The sequence below is a fragment of the Helianthus annuus genome, chromosome 2 (genome assembly GCF_002127325.2).
Source record: "Helianthus annuus cultivar XRQ/B chromosome 2, HanXRQr2.0-SUNRISE, whole genome shotgun sequence".
Classification (NCBI taxonomy): domain Eukaryota; kingdom Viridiplantae; phylum Streptophyta; class Magnoliopsida; order Asterales; family Asteraceae; genus Helianthus; species Helianthus annuus.
In genome coordinates this window covers 143,525,702-143,534,532 of record NC_035434.2, presented here as the reverse complement: position 1 = coordinate 143,534,532, position 8,831 = coordinate 143,525,702, and the positions used below count along the sequence as shown (strand labels likewise).

The window sequence follows — 8,831 nt, the reverse complement described above, 5'->3', positions numbered from 1 at the left end:
ATTTTTAATCAATACAATTACAAACTAGATATTTTCCCGTTAGTATCCATAAATCATGTTCCCAAGGTATTTCACTTGCACTCAATGTAGTAAAGGCATAAACTTATTTTATTATTACTTATTAGAGAGAGGCTATCATAATAAATTCCTTTCAAAAAAAAGGCTATCATAATAAATTAATTCACTCACCCGTATATCAATAAGATACGTAGAATTTTGTTTCCATAACTGTTACAGATAATCTAATGTTTTATGTTAAATAAGATAATGTAACAAACGTTTCATAAGATGTTATTTCTTGAAAACCGTCAACAGCTCTCGTAGCTCAGTTGGTTAGAGCACCCGTTTAGTAAGCGGGAGGTCTTGAGTTCGACTCTCAACGAGAGCAATTCTAAATTTTAGTTTTAATTATTTGGCTTTTATCTTTTTGACTCTTGGGCTTGCTGTATGTAATTTTGGGTTACTTATGAGTAGAGGCCTAGAAGGTATGCTCTTATAAGCAAGCCCATAGATAATAAAGTGGGAGACCAAATGAGTAGGGTTTTTTTTTTTTTTTTTTTTTTTTTTTTTTTTTTTTTAATTTTAAGAAGAAAAAGGAAAAATGATATAATAGATCAAATATTAAATAGTTTATAATTTTATATTATTTATTTTTTTCTTTCTCTAATTAATTAGTCAAATTTATTTTATCCTACACATAAAAATTTATCCTACATATATACACACATTAACGAATTTTATACTACACATGTCGAAATTTATCTTACATACCTCGTAATTTATTCTACACTCTAAATTATTATTAATTTTTTTTTGAAAAAAAGTATATATTTTAAAAATTAGTTAAAATTTAATGTAATTAGCTATTAAAGAGGAAGACTACAAATTATTTTTTTATGTAAGTTTACCAATATACCCTTACAATAACATTAAATACAAATGTTAAATGGAGCAAAATGAAGCAATTATTTTTTTATTTTTGCAAAAAAAAAAAAAAAATCTTCACATTTGAACCTTCCACTATAAACAAAAAAAAACTAATATTTTGATGAAAATACTGGATTTTTACAATTTAGACCGATAATAAACTATACTAGTAATTTGACCAATAACATTCCCAACTTTCATTTTCGTTATCGAAGGCAATCACCTTTTGTTGACCCTAATAAATAATTGACTGATTTTAAGTCAAACAGAATGTTATAATTGTTTTTAAACGATATAACTTAAAGGGTTTGACACCTTGGAACCTTGGTTTTAACTCAAATTTAAGAATTATAAAAGAGAGAGAGAGAGAGAGAGAGAGTAAAGCATCTTGAAACCTTGGTTTTAGCTTTGTCTCAATTCCTCTTTGGTCGAGTATTGCTCTTTTGTGTAATCCAACTTAGTTTGACATAATGAATTTTATATTGGGGAAAGTATCATCCAACACACTTTGATATTTAAGTTTGAGTTAATTATTGTTTTCGTTTCTGTGTTCTGTCAAAAAATATTATTTCAGTCCATTAGTTTAAAAATTACGATTTCAGTCTTTGTGGTTTCACTTTCGTAACCATTTCAGTCCACCTCGTACCTATTTCAGTCCCTGTACTTACAGAATAAATGGATTGAAATGGTTATGAAAGTGAAACCACAGGGACTGAAATAGTTACGAAAGTGAAACCACAGGGATTGAAATCGCAATTTTTAAACTAATAGACTGAAATAGTGATTTTTGACAAAACACAGGGACGAAAACAGTAATTAACTCTTTAAGTTTTATAAAACTATTTTTATAGAAGATGAAATAGAAGATGTAGCATTATTTATAAAATCATGTTTGATTTTAGAATCAGTTTTATGACTTTTGTCAGTAAATATTCAAAGGCAATTCGACCGTGGGTCGTCCATGTGACTCCTTTGAACATTTTGGCGCTGGATCATTCACTTGTTGAATTATGACATGATCATAAGAAATAAGACAATCAATGGCATATTTTACAAACATATATACATCGTAATTAACATTTAACCTATAAGTTTAGATTCTTAACAACATTATTTTAAATCTTTTCTACTGAGCATGTATGCATAAACACATAGATATATCGATTCACCTACATCTTATATTAAATCATGTTGGGTTGAAATGGAGAATGATGTTATCAATCAGGGCCGGCTCAAAATTTTCTAAATTTTTCTAGGCCCAAAGCGGATAGCAAAATTGGGGCCCTTTTTGTAAACGAAAAAAATTGCTATGAATCCTATTACTCATATATCAACTTTGTATACGCATAATTATAGATTATAAACATCAATGTTAACAATCTCAAAGCCAAAATTACCAACATATAATATATTTTGTTTGAATTTGAGGCTTTAGAAAAATGGAGGCCTAATGCTTTTGCTTTATTTCACTCCCCCTTGAGCCGGCCCTGTTATCAATTAATGCGCCGTTATTCAGCGACTTTATTGTTTTGTATAGGATGGCGTTTTTAGTTATTTTAGTCGGGCTTTTTGAGTCTTAACATCTTGACTACAACGCCAAGCGAAGATTTTTACATCTTGAGTTGATTTTTTTCAAGCAAACGCAGACGATTCAGGTTTTCGGCTTCTTTGGCGGGCCCATATCTCCAAGTGAACTCTCGTGAATTGTTTCATCAGGTTTCACGGCTTCTTCCACATCTGCCAATTTTTCGTCTTGGATAACGTCTTTCACCTCTGCCCAACCACCGCCATTTTCTTTTTGTTCTTGTTCGGTTGGTGGTGATGCTGCTACATCTTCCTCTATGAAAACATCTTCAGCTTCAGGGTTATGAGATTCTTCATCAAGCTGCTGAAGACCCCATACAAACTCTTCCATCTCTGTAAAAACCACCTTATTATCTTGCGACTCCGCATTATCCGCATCCGCCTTCTTACTACTGGAAGAAGCAAGTAAAGCAACCGCGTGTGGCTCGGACTCGCCCCGCTCATCTTGCTTTTCAAGAGCAAGTTCTCTATCCCTATCCCTATCCTTATCCCAATCCTTATCACGAACCCTATCTTTTTCACGATCAAACTCATCCTCCTTTCTTCGATCTTTAACAGCTTTGGAATCCTTTTCTCTCTTCTTTGACTCGTCGCAGACCTTCGATTTCTCCTGATCGCGAATTCGGTGATCCTTCTCGTCTCTCCGGTGACTGCTGCTGCTGCTTTTGTCCTTGCTACAGTGCTTTCTGTCGCGTGAACCTGTCACAACTTGATAATAAAATACTTTTATTATGATGAATCAAATACAAGAAACAGAATGAATCAGTCGGCACAGATTCACAACCAAACAATGAACAAAAGATCTCCACCAGGATGATCTAATACAAGAGAAGGTAAACAACCCTAGACTCACGAATTAACTTGTGAGGATAGGGTATCTTGAGAGAGTAGTGAATGATGAGCAGGAAAGGATGAAATGCTCCAATGATTGAAACTGGAACCATCTGCCCATTATATGGGCTAAAACCCAAAACACACCAGCGAGACACCAGCTGTCCTCAACGGCTACAAGCCCAAGAGAAAGAAGCCCAGCAGGAACTGACTTTAACGGCTACAGGCCCAAGGAACGGAAGCCCAGCAGGAACGAGACCGAGACACAGGGAGCCCAACCTCACAAACAAATTAAAAGGAAATGGTTAACGAACAAAACAGCTTATATAAAGCTTTTATAAATAAGGGGCACATTTATACTGGAATTATACATGTATTTTAACATCCCCCCTCAGTGTAAATGTGCAAAAAAATTGGAGAGGCCTAATGACTTACACATGTCAGAATGGGCCTTTGGCAGCAAGCCTTTGGTGAATATATCAGCCAGCTGATGTTCAGTTTTAACTCCATGTGTTTTGATCAACCCTGAAGCAATTTTCTCCCTTAAAAAGAACAAGTCAACTTCGAAATGTTTGGTTCGGTCGTGAAAGACAGGATTGGCAGCAATGGACAGGGCTGCAGTGTTATCACATTTTAGCTGAACTGGAATATTCACGTCAACTTGGAGTTCTCTCAAAACATTTAGAAGCCACAACACTTCGCATGTGGCACTACACATGGATCTGTATTCTGCCTCGGCAGAAGACCTTGAAACAACACTTTGTTTTTTACTTTTCCATGATATCAAGGATTCACCAAGGAATATGCAGAAACCTGTAACAGATCTTCGGCTGTCCACACATTTTGCCCAGTCTGAGTCTGCAAAGGCGGTTAGCTGAAAAACATGGCTCCTTTTAAACATAATCCCAGTGCCAGGAGCACCTTTAAGGTATCGTAGTACCTTGAAAGCAATTTGAGTGTGAGCCTCTGTAGGCTTATGCATGAATTGGGATAAATACTGCACAGAGTAGGAAATATCAGGCCTGGTGTGAGATAGGTAAATGAGTTTACCTATTAGTTTTTGGTATTGAGTTACGTCAACAATCTGTGACTCTTTCTTCGTTAGGTTAGTCAAAACATGATTTTGCTCTATGGGACAGCTAGAAGGTTTGCTTCCACTCATCCCATATTCATTTAAGAGATCCATACAATATTTTCTTTGAGTAAGACACACACCATCAATAGTTTTTATCACTTCAATTCCCAGAAAAAATTTTAATAAACCGAGATCCTTTATTAAAAATGCAGTTTTCAAAAGATGTTTAACTTTATTTATTTCATCTTCATTGTTTCTGGTTAACACAATATCGTCAACATAAACAAGGAGAACGATAAGCACAGAATTAACAGATTTAATAAACAGGGAATGATCACATTTGGGCTGATTAAAGCCAATTTTAATCAGCACCTGAACCAGTCTTTCATTCCACATACGTGGAGCTTGTTTTAGACCGTATAAAGACTTGTTTAACTTACACACTTTACCTTGCTTTTCAACACTTAGACCATCAGGTAACGACATATAGACTTCTTCTCTGAGATTGCCATATAAAAAAGCATTGTTTACGTCAAGTTGATATAATGGCCAGTTATTCTGAACAGACATACTAATGACACACCTTACAGTGACCATTTTAACAACGGGAGAAAAGGTTTCCTCAAAATCTATTCCCTCCCGTTGATTAAATCCCTTCGCAACAAGTCTAGCCTTAAACCTATCAATTTCACCTGTTGATTTGTATTTTACTTTATAGACCCATTTACACCCAATAGGTTTTTTCCCATTAGGTAAGTCAACGATATCCCACGTGTTATTCCTATACAGGGCAGATAATTCATCATTCATAGCGTCTACCCACCGTTTATCTTTAATAGCATCTTTATAAGTACAAGGCTCAACAAGTTTATTAATATTAGCAGCAAAGCACACATTTTCTTTTGGCAGACTAGTATAATCAACATACTTATCATAGTTATATCTAGCATTTCCAACAATAAAGTCCTCAAATCTTTTTGGGGTAGTTGAGGATCTAGAGGACCTTCTAGTAGGGATGGTACCCTCAGGAAGGTTTGACTCGTCATTAACACTACTAGACTCAGCCCTCACAGGACCAGTTTCATTCCTTAGGGACTCATTACTCTCAGATGAACCATCAGTCCCTGATGATTGCTGAGTATCACTATCCATAGGTGATTCAACCTCATCACTATGTTGCTGTGTCATGGTAGGTGAGTCAGTGATGACCTTCTCTTCATCATTGGGATTTAGGTCACTTGAAAATTCATAGTTGTCAAAAAAGTTTAATTGGTTTAAGTTATTTGGACCTTCTAGAATAGCATGAGATTCATTTTTGAAAGGAAATGTGGTTTCATGGAAACTAACATCTCTGGAGAAAATGAATTTTTTCTGTTCTAGACTCCACACCTTATATCCCTTTTTAAGATTGGAGTATCCCATAAAAACACATTTTTGAGCTCTTTCTTCAAGTTTATCAGGATTGTTTAAAACAGTGAAGTAGCAAAGACAACCAAAGGTTTTCAAGTGATCAAGAGAAGGTTTGAAACCAAACAATTTTTCATAAGGAGAACAGCCATGTAACACAGAAGAAGGAAGCCTGTTAATTAAGTAAGATGCTGTCAGAACACATTCAGACCAGAACCTAAGAGGAACATTGGATTGAAATAGTAAAGCTCTAGCAATATTCAACAGGTGTCTGTGTTTTCTCTCCACGATACCATTTTGTTGTGGAGTATAGGTGCAGGAGGTTTGATGAATGATACCCTTTAGTTTAACAAAAGCAGTCATTTGAGAATTGGTGAACTCAGATCCATTATCACTCCTAAACATTTTTATATTGACTTCAAACTGAGTTTTAACAAGGTTGTAAAAACTCTCTATATTTTCAAAAACTTCTGACTTAGATTTCATCAGATAGACCCAAACAGATCTGCTGAAATCATCCACAATAGTAAGAAAGTATTTGTATCCTTCCACACTAGTGACCTTGTAGGGACCCCAAACATCTAAGTGAATAAGGTCCCCAACCTTAGTCGATTGATGGTCACTGAGAGGGAAGGGTGACCTATGCTGTTTGGCCTTGTGATATATATCACAAGTATTCGACATAGACTCAGTTTTAAGCTGAAGGACCTTTAACACTTGTTCAGCTGGGTGACCCAGCCTGGAATGCCAGAGCTTTGCTTTTTCAGCCATACTTAGACAAGAAAAACTAGAACTTAGAGAGTTACCACAGAAATATAAACCCTCAGTTTGCCTACCAGTCACCAGGGTTTTCTTTAAGCATGAATCCTGAATATAGCAAGAGTTTTCATCAAACACAACCTTAAGCTTATTGTCTTTAGCTAGCTTATACACAGAAATAAGGTTCACACAATATTCAGGAACAACAAACACATCTTTTAAAATGACAGAGTCAGAAAGTCTAAGACACCCAATCTGAGTAACTTTTGCATCGGTACCGTTGGGATGTTTAACAGTAATATTATATTCAGACACATCAACCAGATTAAACATATTATCACTAGACATAACCATGTGCTGGTTTGCACCAGAATCAATAATCCAGTTTTGTTTTTGAGAAAAGAAAAGTTTCGAGTTAAAACAGAAAATATTTTTATATTCAGAGAAGGAATTAAAGCATTTACCTCCAACATTTGACTTATTTGGGTCATCAGTTTTATTCTCATTTAGCAAACCTAGCAGCTTAGAAAATTGATCAGCAGTCAGGGAGTTCAAAGAGCTAGAATTTTTATAATTCACAGTATTATTCAAAGAAGGACCAGAACCACTACTAGCAGCATTGTTTGACCTACCCCACTGAGAGCTGCTTTGAGTAGGTTTTGATCTATAGTTTGGAGGATAACCATTTAGTTCAAAACATTTATCAACTGTGTGTCCAATCTTGTTGCAATGAGAACATTTTAGATTTGGGTTGGGACCTTTATTGAATTTTTTCTTGTTATCATTGAAATTGTTAGACTTAGCTGCAAATCCTACATTGGGAACCTTTGAAACATTGTTGGACCCTCTATGAGATTCCTTTCTAGAGATGATAGAAAAAGCAGTTTTGATAGTTGGTAAAGGATCCCTTGTCAACAGATTGGTTCTAACAGGTTGATAAATGTCATCTAACCCCATTAAAAATTGCATAAGTTTGATTAATTGACTGAACTCATTGAATTTAACAGAAGCATTGCAGGTGCAGGAAGGCAGTTGAAGCATAGCATCAAATTGTTTCCACATAGTGTTAATTTTGTGGTAATACTCAGACACACTAGACCCATTTTGACTAACAGAGTTGATTTTTTGATATAAGCTAAACACAACTGACCCATCAACTTTATCATATGTGTCTTTTAAATCATCCCACACTTTTGAGGCAAGTTTAGAATAGACTTGGCCAACATATAGTTCATCAGACACAGAGTTCAAAATCCAAGTAAGCACAATAGAGTTATATCGATCCCACTGACTAGCAAGAACATCATCATCTTTAGACTTACTACAAGTTCCATCAATAAAGCCTAGTTTGTTTTTAGCCATTAGAGCAAGTTTCATAGCATTAGACCACACAACATAGTTCTCAGTCCCTTTCAGTTTTATGCTAACAATTGTGAGACCACTTGAATCACTAGCATGAAGATATAAGGGGTCACTAGCATCTAACTTGCTAACCAGCGTTACAGAAGATTCAGTTTTATCAGGCATAATGACAGATCAGTAATGCAGATAATAGAACAGACAGTAAGCACAGAACAGGTCAGACAAGACAAGAACACAAATTAACCAACCAGTACAGATTAAGCAACCAGGATAGGCAAGAAAGACAAACAGACTCAAGGCGAAACCTGGACAGAGGTCCGATCAGAGGTTCATCACTCAAAAGGTGCCTCCGCAGACAATGACCAGGGAGCCACACCACAACAGACCAAACCAGACACAAATGCAACAGAGTGAACCCTCTCTGTGTCCCAATAAACAAACCGGTTACAGCCTAGCCTGGTATCAAGAATGCCTAGACACAAAACACAATGATGCAACAGAAAGTAAAAAGAAAGAGAAGGAACGATCTCACAGTGGGTGCACGGCAATGAGATCAGGTCTGCAACCTTCACTTAGGGTTGCACACACTGACCAGAGAGCCCCGAAAAAGAAAACACAAAGCCTGTTGGTTTGCTCTTAAAAGAGACCAACGAGGTTCTTCTTTACCAAACAGATGAGAGCCACAAATTAGGGTTTCTGAAGAAGCACCGTCACAGCAACAAACCACAAGTATCAAAACCTAGAAATTAGGGTTTCACACTCCCAGATCTACACCGCCTCCTCTGAGCAGAATCACTCCGGAAACAGGGATCCGAGTACAGAACGTCGTAAAAAACCCTAGACGGACAGGAGAAGGTCAGCCGGAGCTTTGTACCGCAGCGGAAGA

At 36.2% G+C, this 8,831-nt stretch overlaps 1 non-coding gene across 1 annotated transcript; it reads left to right on the top strand.

The window, feature by feature from the left end:
- Nucleotides 1–314: 314 nt before the first annotated feature.
- Nucleotides 315–388, top strand: TRNAT-AGU. Its single transcript has one exon. It is a non-coding gene; the product is annotated as a tRNA-Thr (tRNA).
- Nucleotides 389–8,831: the final 8,443 nt, after the last annotated feature.